A 16,940-nucleotide genomic window follows, 5' to 3' on the forward strand; every position below is an offset into this window, starting at 1 on the left:
CTTGCCACACGGAAGAGAGCGACGACACGAAACGCTCCTCCTTTGGAACTCCTGAAGCCCCTCCCCCATTAAAGGTACCAAACTGTGGATGATAACCATACGCACCGAAAAACGGTGACCTGCCAGTGGACTCTTGACGGTGATTATTAATTTCAAATTCAGCTAATGGTAAGTAAGATGACCAATCCTCTTGGTTTGCAGAGATGAAACACCTGAGGTATGTCTCCAAATTCTGGTTGACCCGCTCTGTCTGGGGATGAAAGGCTGAAGAGAAGGACAGGTGTACCCTCAGTTGAGAACAGAATGTCCTCCAGAACATGGAAACAAATTGGGGTCCCCGATCAGACACGACATCGGAGGGAACTCCATGAAGTTTTATGATCTCATTAATGAAAACCTGGGCCAGAGTCTTGGCATTAAGAAGTGCTGGTAATGCGATGAAAGAGACCATTTTACTAAATCTATCAATTTTACCATACGTGGAACGGTGTAAAAGCCCACCCAAAAGAAATTCATGAATTGCTGTTTTTTGTTCCTTCTGCCTCCCAAAAATTGGAATAAAAAGCGATCAAAAAATGTCATGTGCCCGAAAATGGTACCAATAAAAACGTCACCTCATCCCACAAAAAATAAGACCTCACATGACTCTGTGGGCCAAAATATGGAAAAATTATAGCTCTCAAAATGTGGTGATGCAAAAACTATTTTTTGCAATAAAAAGCGTCTTTTAGTGTGTGACCAGGGCTGCCAAACATAAAAACCGCCAAAAATAGTAAATCAAACCCCCCGTTATCACCCCCTTAGTTAGGGAAAAATAATAAAATTAAAAAAATGTATTTATTTCCATTTTCCCATTAGGGTTAGGGTTGGGATTAGGGTTAGGGGTGTGTTGGGGTTAGGGTTGGAGATAGAATTGGGGGGTTTCCACTGTTCAGGCACATCAGGGGCTCTCCAAACGTGACATGGCATCTGATCTCAATTCCAGCCAATTATGGGTTGAAAAAGTCAAACAGTGCTCCTTCCCTTCCAAGCTCTGCCATGCGCCCAAACAGTGGTTTACTCCCACATATGGGGTATCAGCCTACTCAGGACAAATTGCACAATAACTCTTGGGGTCCAATTTCTTCTGTTACCCTTGGGAAAATAAAAAATTGAGGGCAAAAATATCATTTTTGTGGAAAAAAATATGCTTTTTTATTTTTATGACTATACGCTATAAACTTCTATGAAGCACTTGGGGTTCAAAGTGCTCACCAGAGTCACCACACATCTAGATAAGTTCCTTGTGGGTCTAGTTTCCAAAATGGGGTCACTTGTGGGTGTTTCCACTGTTTAGGCACATCAGTGGCTCTCCTGTTATGATTGGGTCACCGAGGAGAAAAAAGCAAAACAAGCTAAGTCACAGAAAACCAGAGAGGTTGGTAACTATGCAGATTGCAGATCCCTAATCCTACCACACAACTAGCAGCAGCCGTAGAGCATACCTACTGTCCCATCATTGGCTAGTGTGTTAATCACCGTCATGGTAGCAGGCATCGCCCGATGGGACTTGTAGTCCCATCGGACGATGCCTGCACAGACCCCCGCAGCCTGCACAGACCCCCGGACAGTCGGCACAGCCCCCCGGCAGGCCGGTACAGACCCCCGGCAGTCCGCACTGACCCCCGGGCAGTCGGCACAGACCCCCGGACAGTCGGCACAGACCCCCGGCAGGCCGGCACAGACCCCCGGCAGTCCGCTCAGACCCCCGGACAGTCGGTACAGACCACCGGCAGGCCGGCACAGCCCCCCGGCAGGCCGGTACAGACCCCCGGCAGTCCGCTCAGACCCCCGGACAGTCGGTACAGACCACCGGCAGGCCAGCACAGCCCCCCGGCAGGCCGGTACAGACCCCTGGGCACTCGGCACAGACCCCCGGACAGTCGGTACAGCCCCCCGGTATATGTGGTATATATGTAGTATGCATGTTGCATGCATGTAGTATATATGTAGTATGCATGTTGCATGCATGTAGTATATATGTGGTATATATGTAGTATGCATGTTGCATGCATGTAGTATATGTGTGGTATATATGTAGCATGCATGTTGCATGCATGTAGTATATATGTGGTATATATGTAGTATGCATGTTGCATGCATGTAGTGTATGTATGTAGTATATATGTTGCATGTATGTAGTATGTATGTAGCATGTAGTATGTATGTAGTATGTATTTTTTTTTTTTGTACATTCAACACATTAGCCGGATGATGGGACTACTACTGCACAGACCCCCGCAGTCAATCAATCAATCAATCAAATTTATTATCGCCAAGTACATATTACATATATACAAGGAATTCTTTGTGGCAAAGAGGCAACATAATATATAACAACAGATACAACAAGTAACATCTAACAAGACAGATACAGTATATAGTCTACACATGACGATTTAATTGTTGAACAGAGCGTGGATAGAAGCTGTTCATATGGCGGTTGGTGCTGCATTTGGGGACTCTGAAGCGACGTCCTGAAGGGAGTAGTTGGAATGAGGAGTGTCCCGGGTGAGAGGGATCGGATGAAATTTTCAATGCGTGGGATCGAATACTCTTATCATAAAGATCCTGGATTTTAGGCAGGGGGAACCTATAATTCTCTCTGCTGTTCTGAAAGTCCTTTGTAAGCAGAGTTTGTCATGCGCAGTGGCTCCCCCATACCAGACTATCAGAGAGGAACAAATCACAGATCTGATGACAGCATTAAAGAATAAGATCAGCAGATTCTTAGACAAACCATATCTTTTCAGCTGACGCAGGAAGAACATCCTCTGTTGTGCTTTTCTTATAACAGCATCCACGTTTTTCCCCCATTTAAGATCATGAGAGATGATAACACCAAGGAATTTGGTCTCTGTGACCCTAAGAACCACTTCGTCATGGATGTAGATTGGAAGTATCTCATGTTGATCTTTCCTAAAATCCACAACCATCTCAGCAGTTTTTTTAGTGTTGAGTTCAAGATTATTGGCTTTACACCAGTCACATATTCTTTCCACCTCACTCCGATACAAGTCTTCAGCATTTCCCTGGATGAGACCAATCAGTGTCATATCATCGGCAAATTTCAAGATTTTTACTGAGTCTGCTGAAGAGATGCAATCATTCGTATAGAGCGAAAACAGTAACGGGGACAAAACACACCCCTGAGGTGCCCCGATGTTTGTGACCAAGGTGTCCGAAGTGAATGGTCCAACTTTTACACTCTGTATCCTGGCTGTCAGGAAGTTATAAATCCACAAGCATAAGTTGAGAGGGACTCCAAGAGCTACCATTTTCTTATGAAGTAAATTCAGATCAATGGTATTGAACGCTGAGCTAAAGTCCATGAAAAGAATCCGGACATATGAGTGCAGTTCATCTGTATGATCCAAAATGTACTTCAGTGCCAGATTGACAGTGTCGTTTGCCGAACGATTCTCCTTATAGGCAAACTGAAGCGGGTCCCAAAGCTTCTGCGTGAATTTTATCAGGTGGGACATCATAATTCTTTCGAAGACTTTCATAGCTACAGATGTGAGTGCTACTGGTCTATAGTCGTTCAACTCAGAGGATCCCACTTTCTTGGGGACAGGGAAAATTGTGGAACTTTTCCAACACAGAGGTACAACGCAATCTTTCAGTGACACATCGTATATATTTGTCAGTATAGGGGCAAGCTGGGTAGCACATACTTTCAGGCACATTGGAGATACACCATCAGGGCCAGGTGCCTTTTTGACCTTAAGTCCCTTCAGGATGCGTATCACCTCTGCCTCGGAGATCACTACTTGGGTGTTGCACAATGAATGATCTTTATATGAACAGACTGAGGAGCTTAGAGATGAATAGCCACTGTGTGTAGAGCTTGCCTCAAATCTGCAGTAGAATTCATTTAACTCTGCTGCCAGACTTCTGCTGGGGTTCACTATAGTGGGGTGGCTTTTATAATTGGTGACCTCTCTTAATCCTCTCCATGAAGATCTAGTATCTTTTGATGAGAACCTTTCCTCCAGAATCTTTGCATACTCGTGTTTGGCTAACTTGATCTCTTTAGATAGCGAGTTCCTAAGTTTCTTGAATTCAGTAACATCGCCTGCTTTTTAAGCCTCCTCTTTTCTCTTACGGATCAACCTGACTTTATTTGTAAACCACGGCTTGTTGTTTCCCCGAAAGTGGACAGATTTGGATGGAATAAACGTGTCTTCACAAAAACGGATATATGAGGACACTGCATCAACCCATTCATCCAGACCCAAGCATGTTTCCTGGAATACCTCCCAGTCCGTGCATTCAAAGCATGCTTGCAGTTGCAATTTTGCCTCCTCAGACCATGTCTTCTTTGTATAAACTGTAGGTTTGGATGTTTTCAACCTTTGCCTGTAGGCTGGAATTAAATGAATTAGACAATGATCTGAAAAGCCCACTGCTGCTCTCCTCACTGCCCTGTAGGCCCCTTTTATGACTGTATAGCAGTGATCAAGCGTATTGTTCTCTCTCGTGAAGCAGTTTATATGTTGAGTAAATTTGGGGAGATCCAGGTTGAGTTTTCCTTTGTTAAAGTCCCCCATTACGATCACAAATGCTTCTGGAGATCCATTCTCCCATTCTGATATTTTGCAAGCTAATTCACCAATAGCAGCTTTAACAGATGCTTGAGGGGGAATATATACTGCAACCAGAACCATAGATGAAAACTCTCTTGGAGCGTAAAATGGTCTACAATTGAGTGCAAGGTACTCTAGATCTTGAGAGCAACCTTTTCCCAGTATGTTAACATCACAGTCTGCTCAGACCCCCCGGACAGTTGGCACAGACCACCGGCAGGCCGGCACAGCCCCCCGGCAGTCCGCACAGACCCCCGGACAGTCGGTACAGACCACCGGCAGGCCGGCACAGCCCCCCGCAGCCTGCACAGACACCCGGACAGTCGGTACAGACCACCGGCAGTCCGCACAGACCCCCGGAAGGTCCGTACACCCCCCCCGAGAGGCTGTACAAGGACAGAAAAGGGTTTTTCTTATTCCGATACCGGAAGTCCCATAGACTTGAATAGGACTTCTGGTATCGGAATCGGCGATACCGGATACTTTTTTCGTATCGGGCCGATACCATCCGATCCGATATTTTAGGGTATCGGATGGTATCGCTCAACACTATTCCTAACATAAACAAATTTTGGTTCCAAAATTGTGCTGATGTAAAGTAAACATGTGGGAAATTTTACTTATAATATCTCTGTGATATAAGGGCATGAAAATTCAAAGTTGGAAAATTGTGTAATTTTCAAAATTTTCGCCAAATTTCTGTTTTTTTACAAAAAAAACGCAAGTCACATCAAATAAATTTTACCTCTTTCATGAAGTACAATATGTCACAAGAAAACAGTGTCAGAGTCACCGGGATCCATGGAAGCTCCAGAGTTATTATTACCTCATGAAGGGACAGTGGTCAGAATTGTGAAAATTGGCCCGGTCATTAATGTGCAAACCACCTTTGGGGGTAAAGGGATTAATCCAGGTCTGGGAGAGAATATCTCAGGAGAACATCCGCCGCCTCATCAGGAGCAAGCACCAGGCATTGTAAGAAGATCATACAGGCATGTGGAGGCCACTCACACTACTGAGCATCATTTCCTTGTCTTGAGGCATTTCCACTGAAGTTGGAGCAGTCTGAAATTTCATTTTTCACTTTGATTTTTAGTATCTGATATTAATTTTGATTTACATTGATAATTTCTATGTTTTATTGTTCTCAACATACTCCACTATGTAATGAATAAAGATTTGCAACTACAATATTTATTTCAGTCATATCTAGGATGTTGTATTTTAGTGTTCTTTATTAATTTGAACAGTGAATTTGATACAATAGAAAAACAGAACTTAATATTTGATGCCAAAACCTTCGTTTGCAATTACAGAGGTGAGATACTTTCTGTAGTTCTTGACCAAGTTTGTACACATTGCAAAATGGATTTTGGCCTTCTCCATTTTGATCTTCTCCAGATCTGTCAGATTTTGGGGCTGTCTCTGGGCAACATTGAATTTCTGCTCCCTCCAAGGATTTTCTATTGGGTTCAGGTCTGGTGACTGGCTAGGCCACTCCAGGAACTTGAAATGCTTCTTACGAAGCCACTCCTTAGTTGCCTTGGCTGTGTGTTTCGGTGCATTGTCATTCTGGAAGACCCAGCCATGACTCATCTTTACTGCTCTTACTGAGGGAAGGAAGTTGTTTGCCAAAATCTTGCAATACATAGCCCCATCCATCCTCCCTTCAATACGATGCAATCATCCTGTCCCCTTTGCAGAAAAGCACCCCCAAAGTATGATGTTTCTCCCACCATGCTTCACGGTTGGGACAGTGTTTTTTTTAGAGTTGTACTCATGATTCTTCTTCCTCCAAACACAGCGAATTTAGTTGATATCAAAAAGTTTTATTTTGCTCTCATCTGACCATATGCCTCCTCTTGATCATCCAGATGGTCGTTAGTGAACTTAAAATGGGCCTGGACACGTTCTAGCATGAGCAGGGGAGCCTTGTTTGCCCTGCAGGATTTTAATCTATGATGGCGTAGTGTGTTGCTAACGGTAATGTTTGAGACTGTGATCCCAGCTCTTTCAGGTATTGATTAGGTCCTCCCATGTAGTTCTTGATTCATCACTGACCTTTCTCAGAAACATCCTTACCCCACGAGGCGAGATCTTGCATGGAGCCCCAGACCAAGGAAGATTGTGTTTCTTCCATTTTCTAATAATTGTGTCTAAGTGTGCCAACAGTTGATGCCTTCTCACCAAGCTGCTTGCCTATTGTCCTGTAGCCCATCCTAGCCTTGTGCAGGGCTACAATTTTGTCCTTGGTGTCCTTAGACAGCTCTTTGATGTTGGCCATAGTGGAAAGGTTGGAGTGTGATTGAGTGTGTAGACAAGTGTCTTTTAAACAGGTAATGAGTTCTAACAGGTGCAATTAATACAGGTAATGAGTGCAGAGTAGGAGGGCTTCTTAAAGAAAAACTAACAGGTTCATGAGAGCCAGTATCTTGCTTGTTGTTCGGTGCTTAAATACTTATTTGTGCAATAAAATGCAATTTAATTATGTTAGACGGATGAGCTCTGGCAGGTGCGAGTTGGACCGACAGTTAAACAGATGAGCACTAGCAGGTGCGGGCTGGACAGGCTGTTAGACAAATGAGCACTGGCAGGTGCGGGCTGTACCGGCTGAGGAGCAGTAGAGCACTGACAGGTGTGGACTGGTCTGGGTGTTGAACATATGGGCATGGGTAGGTGATATCTGAACTGGCTGTTGAACAGATGGACTCGGTAGGTGCTGGTTGGATCAGGTGTTAGACAGAGAAGTATTGGAAGGGGCAGGCTGGACCGGCTAATGAACAGAAGAGGACAGATAAGTACGAGCAGATGGGTACAGTGTAGACAAGCAGACAGGGAACCTGACAACTATCAAGCATGCAAGGCAATCTAACAACATTGCTCAGGCAGCTCCATATCAGAGAAGGAACCTTAAATAGAAGGTGTTGCCCACCTATTGGCAGGGGATACCTAATGGCAATGCGCACTACCCCTTTTAGAGGATGGGAGCATGCATGCGCCTTAAGCATAGTGCTTAGGGACCTGTGAGCGGTGCATGTACCACAGACCTGGGCACACGTGGAGGAAGAAAAAAGTGCAAGACAGAGGCTGCTGTGGTAATAAAGTCAGTGTCTCTGTCGGGAGAGTGAGGCAGAATACAGAGGTGCCAGTGCTATAGGGACCCAATCAGGAGTCTCTATATTTCCAAAAATTAGGGCCTGACACCACCAAAGTGGCATTAATTTCACCAGAGTAGAAATAGTATAATAGGGACTGACACCTTTTCCACTACAGCCAACCCAGGAGATGGAGAGACCTAATCAAGAGTCTCCACATTTCCAAAAATTAGGGGCTGACACCACCAAAGTGGCATCAATTTAACTAGAATAGAAATAGTATAATGGTGACCAACATCTCTTCCACTACAGCAATCCCAGTAGATTTTAGAGATCCGATCAGGAGTCTCCACATTTCCAAAAATTAGGGACTGACACCACCAAAGTGGCATACATTTCAGCATACAAATAGTATAATAGGGACCGATACATTTTCCACTACAGTCAACCCAGCAGTTGGAAACTCAACCGGGAGTGTTGTACTTCCAAAAATTAGTGTTGACAACTGTAGTAGCAGCAGCAGCAGCAACAGCAGGCACAGAAGACACACTAAATATATCACAGGCTGCAATTACGTGAGATCAATGCAGCACATTAAAAACTACAACATCGCCTAGTCTGTACAGTCTGAGATTGGGGTGCAAAAGTCCTTAGAGATCTATGACTTGTTCATCTTGATGAAAGTTAGGCGATCTACACTTTTAAGGGACAGCTGGCTGTGTTTATCCATCAGGACACCACCAGCAGTGCTGGCTGCTGGACACGATAAAACCTCCAAGGAGTGACAGGCAAACTCAGGCCACTCATCCATTTTTGTTGACCAAAATGTGTCAGACATGGACCCTGTTGTGATGATGCACAATCTGGTCTAAAAAATGTGTCAAAGTACTCATAGAAATTGCTTCTGCCACTTACACTACTGCTGCAGCTAATGTTTTCGTATTGATGAATTGACGAGGTTGGAAGACTAGAGCTGTGATGCACACTGTGCCTCACTGTTGTCTTAGGGAAACCTCTCTTAAGGTTGTGTAAAAGCATGTTTCCATACTCCAGCATTCGCGGGTCTCCTTCCATGGCGTGAAGCATCTGGTAAAATTTACTCTTATAATGTAGATCTAACTGAGCGGCAACCCAGTAGTTAGCACTATTTTTAATCATAACTATACGGGGATCATGTTGCAGAGTGAAGGTACTCATATGTCAGACTATTAAACGAGGTCCAATCACATGCTGTGTTGGTGGCTGGGTAACACTGATGCTTGTTTCCTCTGTGCCCCCCGCCAACCATGAACAATAGAGAGGAAATGATTATCCTCTTCATCTCCGGACAATTGCTCGCCATCACCTCTTCCTCCTTTACATGTTACTCGGCTCTTGCATCTTCACTAATAGTTTATCTGTTATCACAAGCACCGCTCGAGCCAGTAATCTAGCCTACCATTGCACCAGCAAGTGTGCCGACAATCTGGAATTTTGAGACTATGTAATCCATTCCGCATCCTCCTCCGCTCCCTCCTCTTCCTCTGGGACCACCACCTCCTCCCGCAGGCTATTCAAAGTATGCTCCAGCTTTAGATGACCGGAATAGTGATGCTGATGATGGCTTCATCAGTGCTAACAATCTTACTAGCCATTTAGAAACTATGCAGAAGGATGCAGAGGTCCTTAATCTGTGTCCACTCAAACATATTCCCCATGTCCATACTGAGTTGGCCCAGGCTATACAACATGATATACTGCGTGAGGGGTCATTACTGCTGCCACAGTTGCTGCAACATGGGCAGAGTGGAATTCCACCATGTTGGCACATCGTATATCAACCTGTTAACTGGCAGGGACAAAGACCTCTGTATCAATGCAAGTTGATGACCTGATGGGTGCAAACGTAGGAAGTGCTAATTATGCAAATTGTCTCTTCAGAGAGGAAGAGGACTAGAACTCTAGTGCCACCTATTGGAGGTAGCAATCCTAAAAGTCAATGTTGACCCTTTAACGAGCCTAGTTACATGACTTAGGATAAAAGCCAAGCCAGAATCTCCATTTGCAGACACTGTGTTTCGGGGTACTGCCCCTAATCAGTGCAAAGTGGGAGATATTGCTACCTCCAATAGGTGGCACTAGAGTTCTAGTCCTCTTCCTCTCTGAAGAGACAATTTGCATAATTAGCATATTTCCCAGAGGAGCATTGCAGCTTTAAGTCTCCTCACCTCGACATGCTTAGCATGTCATTCTCCGCAAGGAGAAATGATACTTCTTGAACGTAGGAAGTGAGCACACAGCTTACGTGCTTTGTGCAGCAGCTCACCCAATCCAGGATAGTGGCGGAGAAATCACTGTGCCACCAGGTTGAGGACATGAGCCATGCAAGGTTTGTGTGTGAGCTTGTCTCGGCGTAGAGATGCCACCTGGTTTGCACACTTTTCAGACACGGCCTTCCCTGGATTCAGGTTCAGCAGAGACAGCCATTGCTCAGACTCGGCCTGGAGAGCTGTCCGCAACTCTTCAGCTGTATGACTGCGATCTCCAAGGGATATTAATTTTAACACTGCCTCCAGCAGAAGCTAAGGGTGAAACGTACGTCGAGGTGACTGGTGAAGCCCAATCTATCTGCACATCCTGGTCCAGCAATCTTCGTACCAAGGTACTGTGCTTCACACCAATATAGGATGTATTGCTAAGTTATCTATTACAACTTAGACTCTGTGGCAGCACTGTTTATGTGTATGTAGATTTGGGATGATTTATGCACCCAGCTGGTTAATATATTTATGTTATCCAGATCTCTTACCTTTTAGACTTTTTAGACTACATATCTTTTGCATTTTTAGATTTTTTGCACTTCATCTTCTGTATATGCAGGACCACAGAGCGGGCCCTTGTTCTCTTCTCTTTGGGTTATATATCCCTTATAATTTTTACATGGATACTTTGTTTATGCTAATTTATGAATAATTATTGCTTATTCTAAGGGCTATTTTGAGATCACTGCATTATGCTTACCTTGACAGCTCATTATTGAGTGGATAGGGTTGGAGTTCCCCTACTGGGCACTCTGTTTGTTTTCTATGTTATTTTAAACTTCTGTTTTAATTACGGTAATCCAAAATAAAGTTCAACATTTTATTTTCATATATGGTGTTAAATGCCAGGATAGATCCCAAGCCTTGTCTGGTGCAGCGGTCTCCCATTCAGGCTCGTCCACTGGGATCACTGCTCAGCACAGACGCCGGTCCCAGTGCATTGCTCAGGCTCCTACTGTATGTGTTCTCCAGCTGAGCCTATGATGACTACTGGTATACACGTGCAGTGCTGTGCTCTGGAGCCTATGTCCAGATTTTACCGTACTGATCATGTCCATGATGTGGCGCCTTCTCATTGGTGCTCGGACGTCAGCTGCTCTGGTGATGTGGTAGCTTCAGATTGGTCCACAGGCAAGGTCCTGTCTGTCTGGACTCCACAGGCAAGGTCCTGTCTGTATGGACTTGAGCTTAAAGTATTTAAGGCTCTCAATGGTGCACGCTGTGCACTAGTATCATTTGTGTTTGGGTGGAAACAGTACCACCCTGTGGGCTAGTGTGCTGCTACTGGCATGGCGAGTGTGCATCTAGACAGGCAGTGTAGGGTGGGAATTCCTGCTTGAGTTTAGCATCTGCACCGGGCGGCATTGTCGCATGTACCTATAGCATAAACCGTGTGTCAGAGCAGGCTCAACCACCAGATTAGAATTGCCAGAGTAACACATGTTGATTGCGCATGTGAAGGTTCATACATGTAGTAGTTAAATTATTGCACTTTTTCACTCTACTGATTTTTTTTTTGCATTGTTGGCAGATAACGTGAATTGGCTCATCCTTTGCAGTGTCAAAAAAGCCCAGGCTAGGCAAACTTTGCCGCCCCTGCGAACTGAAGACCCGCAAATGCTGCTGGCCACAGCCACATTTGTGGCTGAGGATGCAGTGCTCGTTGTGGTTGCATCACTCCATGTAGCGCCATAGGGCGCAATGGAACCTCCTTGTCTTCCTCCTCCACTTACTAAGATGACCTACTCAGCTGTGTGCCTCTGGGCTCACACCAAGGAATCTACCACCGCATCATCATCCTCTGTATTATTACAACCCTTCTCCTCTTCCTGCCCTGACAGCACAGCACAGTCCACGTGAGCCTCAGATATCTGAGTCTCATTAGGATCACCTTCCCCCCATGGAGTTAATGTCTGGTGACGCGGGTCAGGATGCTGCTCGGACCCTACTTTGTCCTGCCCCGGATCAAAGTTAAAAAAATTTAGTGCAGTTTTCCTCCTCTTGACTTTGAGAATCTTTTGAGTACACACACTTCTAATGCCCATGGCATAGAATGTGTGATCAGCTCTTATCATCTGTGGTTCCCTGCAGTCAGTTGGGCTTTTGGAGAGTTGTGACAGGGGTGGGGAGCAAGGGTAATTGGGTGCCACCTTTGTGGACTGTTCTGGGTGTGATGTTGAGGTGGAGGAAGAGGAGGAGAGGCCACCAAGAGCTGTGCTTGCCATCCACTGGAGCACATGCTCTTTCTGGCCCTCATCAACAAGGCGTACTGCTGTGTGACTGCCAAAGAAAGTGAATGGAGTCGCCCAGCCAGTAACAGAAGTTGTCAGTTGTCTTTGCATAGGACGTGACGTTGTTGGGTCGCTAACATTACCACTGACCCCACGTTCACCTTGAACACTAAGCCTAATCCCCCTTCCACCACGACCTCGCTTTTTCCCATTCATGTTGCTCAGATAGTGTGGTAGGAGCACAGTATTAGCAACAAAAAATTAGATATTTTACTTTTCACCAGCTCAACGGCACTAAATGACAAGGTGAAATATGGCGTACTAAATAGCATTAGCAACTAAAATATAGTTATTTGTTACTCTGCATACAGCTGAATTTCACTGCCACTAAATGACAAGGTGAAATATGCATTTTTGAATCACGTTAGCAACTAAAAAAAAAGATGTTTTGAAAGGTCTACTCGTCCATGAAGCATAAGAGAAGCAGTGTACAACACACTTCTATGAAATGTGCCCTTCATTCTTTGTCTGTGGACCTCAGTAATGGCACAAGAAAAAGAAAACCTGCTGGAAGGTCGATTTCACAGCCACACAGAACACTAGATATCTGCACTATCTGACTTAGATCAGCACCCAGGCCATGTCAGGCGCAGCCTCTCTGCTGCTATACTGACAAAAGCAAGATGCCCGCACTTTATATAGAGAGGACAAGTGATTTCAGCAGCCAATGGCACAAGCCCTTGTGTGTGGACAATGTGGATGTTTCCTGCGCTCTGATTGGCTGCATGAAGTTAGAAAAAAATTACAAGCACGCCGCTCCTGAGCTCTGCAAACCCCCTCCCTTCATCAAACACGTGCCCCACACTCATCATACACCACCATTATCCTAGCCAAAGTGCTCACAATACTTTAGTGGCAATGCAAATATATTCCTGCACTTTTATCGAATTTTACCGATTTATTCCAATTTTAAGAAAAATTGCTTGTGCTTCCGATCACGAACCTGAATGTGCCAATTGTAAAAACAGTGTGAAAACAGTCTTGGGGGTAAAAGGCTTTAAAAAAAATTGCTTACCTACCTTACAGTACAGGATGCACACTTTCTGTGACACAGAATCCTTAGTTTCATGATTTTTGTTTAGTGCAAACATTAGAACAGGGGGGATTTAAACTTCCCTCCTTGTTTGCAGTGTTTAAAGAAGAAAATAAATGCCATTATTACAGTGCTGTTACTGCATTATTTCACAGGTCAATCAATTCACAGTCATAGTGACCATGCAGGTCCAGCACCTCCTTATATAATCACACTGTCTATGTATGTTCAGAAACTCATTAAATATTACGCTGACTATGCAGATCGGGCACTTCCCTACATAATACATTAACTATGAAGCTACAGTACCTCCCTATAAATATATCACACTGATTACTGACTATGCATGCCCAGCACCTCCCTATATATCACACTAGCTATGAACCCGTTCTACACCCAGGTGGCGAGCATTTTAATTGGTATATGGTCTCCCATCCTGGTATGTGCTGCCACCCTCCTATCCTGGTACGCATGGCACCACTCATTCCTATCCTGGTATGCATGGTACCCTCACCCCCCAATCCTGGTATGCATGGCACCCCATTCTTCATCCTGGTATGCATGGTCCCCTCACCCCTCAATCCTGGTATGCATGGTACTCCCTCATCCCTATCCTTGTATGCATGGCCCCCTCACCCCCTATCCTGGTATGCATGGTCCCCTCACCCCCTATCCTGGTATGCATGGTACCCATCATCCCCCAATCCTGGTATGCATGGACCTCTCACCCCCAATCCTGGTATGCATGGTACTCCCTCATCCCTATCCTGGTATGCATGGTACTCCCTCATGCCTATCCTGGTATGTATGGTCCTCTCACCCCCTATCTGTTAGGAACGGCGGAATGCACAAAATAAAAATATAAATAAAGTGCGTTCGCTGCTCGGGGTCCACCGTGCAGTAGGTGATATAACCGCTGCTAAGTTGTGGCAGGAGCAATATGGCGGAATTGCACACAGGGTTAAACTCCACCCAGGTGCGCAGAGCAATCTCAGTTAAACTCACGGAGATGCCAAAAGTACAAACACAAAAGACTGAGCCTGTTGTAGTCACAGTACTCAGTAAAAAGCGCACAACCGGTATACGGTCACAGGAGTAGCCCAAGACGGCGGCACTACGTCCATCTAGACCTACCGTGTGCAGAGCGTTGCAACTGAAAACGCAAAGGAGGCTGCTACTGCAGCACGGCGTGGACACTGCCACCAAACGACAAAGGCAAGGCGCAAGCGCAATGTCTGACGCTAACAGCTGTGCAAGTTGAAGCAGAGGAGCGCTGGCGCTGAAACTAACTCAGTCCCTATTCACATGCGTAATATCAGAGGGTAAGGGTTTCAAATGAGTCAGTCACCAGAATCATGCATCCGTCCTCATACACACAGCAGCAAGTATGACTATACTAGCGCATGGCGGAACAGCCATGCGCGCCTTTTATAGCAGCCGGGACCTTCTGCACGCTTCCAGATCTCTGAGATGGACCAATGAGAACTGGAGCGGGACCTGAGCACATGACTCCCGATCTCCAATGGGAGATCATCCCATGAGCATGCCCAGTAAGAGGACAGAAGGACTTAGCCTCAGGAGAGATTTGCTGCAGGAATCCAACTCCTAACACTATCCTGGTATGCATGGTACCCCTCATCCCCCCAATCCTGGTATGCATGGTACCCCTCAATCCTGGCATGCACGGAACTCCCTCATCCCTATCATGGTATGTATGGTCCCCTCACCCCCTATCCTGGCATGCATGGTACCCTTCATCCCCCAATCCTGGTATGCATGGTACCCCTCATCCCCCAATCCTGGTATGCATGGTACCCCTCATCCCCCAATCCTGGTATGCATGGTACCCATCATCCCCCAATCCTGGTATGCATGGTACCCATCATCCCCCAATCATGGTATGTATGGTCCCCTCACCCCCTATCTTGGTATACATGATCCCCTCACCCCCTATCCTGGTATGCATGGTACCCTTCATCCCCCAGTCCTGGTATGCATGGTACCCATCATCCCCCAATCCTGGTATGCATGGTCCTGTCATCGCTCAATCCTGGTATGCATGGTACCCCTCACCCCCTTGTCCTGATATGCATGGTCCTGTCATCCCCCAATCCTGGTATGCATGGTACCCCTCATCCCCCAATCCTGATATGCATGGTACCCCTCACCCCCTTAACCTGGTATGCATGGTAGCCCTCATCCCCCAATCCTGGTATGCATGGTACCCCTCACCCCCCAATCCTGGTATGCATGGTACCCCTCATCCCCCAAACCTGGTATGCATGGTACCCCTCATCCCCCAAACCTGGTATGCATGGTACCCCTCATCCCCCAATCCTGGTATGTATGGTCCCCTCACCCCCTATCCTGGTATGTATCGTACCCCTCACCCCTTATCCTGGTATGCATGGTACCCCTCATCCCCCAATCCTGGTATGCATGGTACCCCTTATCCCCTTATCCTGGTATGCATGGTACCCCTCATCCCCCAATCCTGGTATGCATGGTACCCCTCATCCCCCAATCCTGGTATGTATGGTCCCCTCACCCCCTATCCTGGTATGTATCGTACCCCTCACCCCTTATTCTGGTATGCATGGTACCCCTCATCCCCCAATCCTGGTATGCATGGTACCCCTTATCCCCTTATCCTGGTATGCATGGTACCCCTCATCCCCTAATCCTGGTATGCATGGTACCCCTCATCCTCCAATCCTGCTATGTATGGTCCCCTCACCCCCTATCTTGGTATGCATGGTACCCTTCATCCCCCAATCCTGGTATGCATGGTACCCCTTATCCCGGTATACATGGTACCCCTCATCCCCCAATCCTGGTATGCATGGTACCCCTTATCCCGGTATACATGGTACCTCTCATCCCCCAATCCTGGTATGCATGGTACCCCTTATCCCCTTATCCTGGTATGCATGGTACCCCTCATCCCCTAATCCTGGTATGCATGGTACCCCTCATCCCCCAATCCTGCTATGTATGGTCCCCTCACCCCCTATTTTGGTATGCCTGGTACCCCTCATCCCCCAATCCTGGTATGCATGGTCCTGTCATCCCCCAATCCTGGTATGCATGGTCACCTCACCCCCCAATCCTGGTATGCGTGGTCCCCTCACTCCTATTAAAACTACTCACATGCAAAAAAAAATATTTATACTCACCCTTCTTTCCTGTGCTCCAGCGCTGTCACCACGTCCTGCTGTAGGCTGGGGAGGAGTCTGGCGCTGGAGTACGCGCATGCCCATAGCGCTGTTCGGCGCCATATTGCTGAAGACACACTGAAAGTGTGTCTTCAGTTAAATGGCGCCGGATCGCACTACGCGCATGCGCGATTCCGGCCGCACTCCCGCCGCGGTCTCCGGCAAAAGAGAAGCGCCGCGGCAACGCTCCTCCCGGTCAGGTAAGTATGTAAGTATGGTGCCGGACATAGCGGTATGCAGTGTGTATGCGTACCGCCATCTCCGACGCCATACACACTCCTCACCGCGCTGCCTCATTCTGTCTGTAGCCAGACTGTGTAGGCACGTCGCGCTTGCGCAGTCTATAAAGGCTTCGGACAGAGTGACGCTTAACCGGTT

The 16,940-nt window shown here is 46.4% G+C and overlaps 1 protein-coding gene across 1 annotated transcript in view; it reads right to left on the minus strand.

Moving 5' to 3' along the window:
• Positions 1-16,940, minus strand: part of LOC141047911 (cytochrome P450 2B19-like) — a 310,299-nt gene that overhangs the window by 163,986 nt on the left and 129,373 nt on the right. The window lies entirely within an intron of this gene.

The sequence above is a fragment of the Dendrobates tinctorius genome, unplaced genomic scaffold (genome assembly GCF_039654945.1).
Source record: "Dendrobates tinctorius isolate UK_male_01 unplaced genomic scaffold, ASM3965494v1 ptg000130l, whole genome shotgun sequence".
In the NCBI taxonomy this organism is placed as follows: Eukaryota; Metazoa; Chordata; class Amphibia; order Anura; family Dendrobatidae; genus Dendrobates; species Dendrobates tinctorius.